This window comes from Halyomorpha halys, unplaced genomic scaffold, assembly GCF_000696795.3.
Source record: "Halyomorpha halys isolate HHAL.00 unplaced genomic scaffold, Hhal_1.1 Scaffold389.1, whole genome shotgun sequence".
NCBI classification, from domain to species: Eukaryota; Metazoa; Arthropoda; class Insecta; order Hemiptera; family Pentatomidae; genus Halyomorpha; species Halyomorpha halys.
In genome coordinates, this window is record NW_027109532.1 from 13,157 (window position 1) to 13,871 (window position 715).

Genomic DNA, 715 nt, shown 5'->3' on the forward strand with positions numbered 1-715 from the left:
ATAAATAAATAAAATCTCTATATATATATAAATAAAATGAGCGTTCATATTACATTAAAAAAGAAAAGGATGATAAATTCAATTGAATTTTAAGGAAATATTTATTTTTTAATTCATAAAGTTAAAGGGTCTTATTTATTTAAATCATTACCTTATTTTGTTTGTAAAGAAACAACCACTAACATGTTTAAGTGTTGAATATATTATAATTTCAAGAATTAGAAAAAGTGACAAGTAGAAAATGTACCGGGATAAAAAAAATAAAATAAAGTAAAATACATAATTTGATCTATCTTCTGATAGTTTTTATATAATTAAGTTTTATGAGTCAAAGTAACATTACAATTAACTACCTAGTTCACCCAGATTGTCTATCGGCTTTATAGATTATAGATTGTACATGGTTTGTTTGTTTGTTTGGTTGGTTGTTTAGTGGCGCCAAAATTCATTGGTCATCAACGCCATTTATATTTTATTTAATTTTGCTAATATTCGTTGAATTTTTAAATTTTTATTTTTTATTTTTTTTTATTTTTTTTTTTTCTTCAGATCAAGTTATATTTTTGTCAGTAAATTTTGTGATTTTAACAATTGGAATCCCAATTCTATTTCCTTATCATCGTCTCCAATGGTTTTTGAGATATCTTGGCTTAGTCCCAAGCTATTGAGGTGTGGTGTAAAATATGGGCATCGTTGGAAAACGTGGCTTATTGTT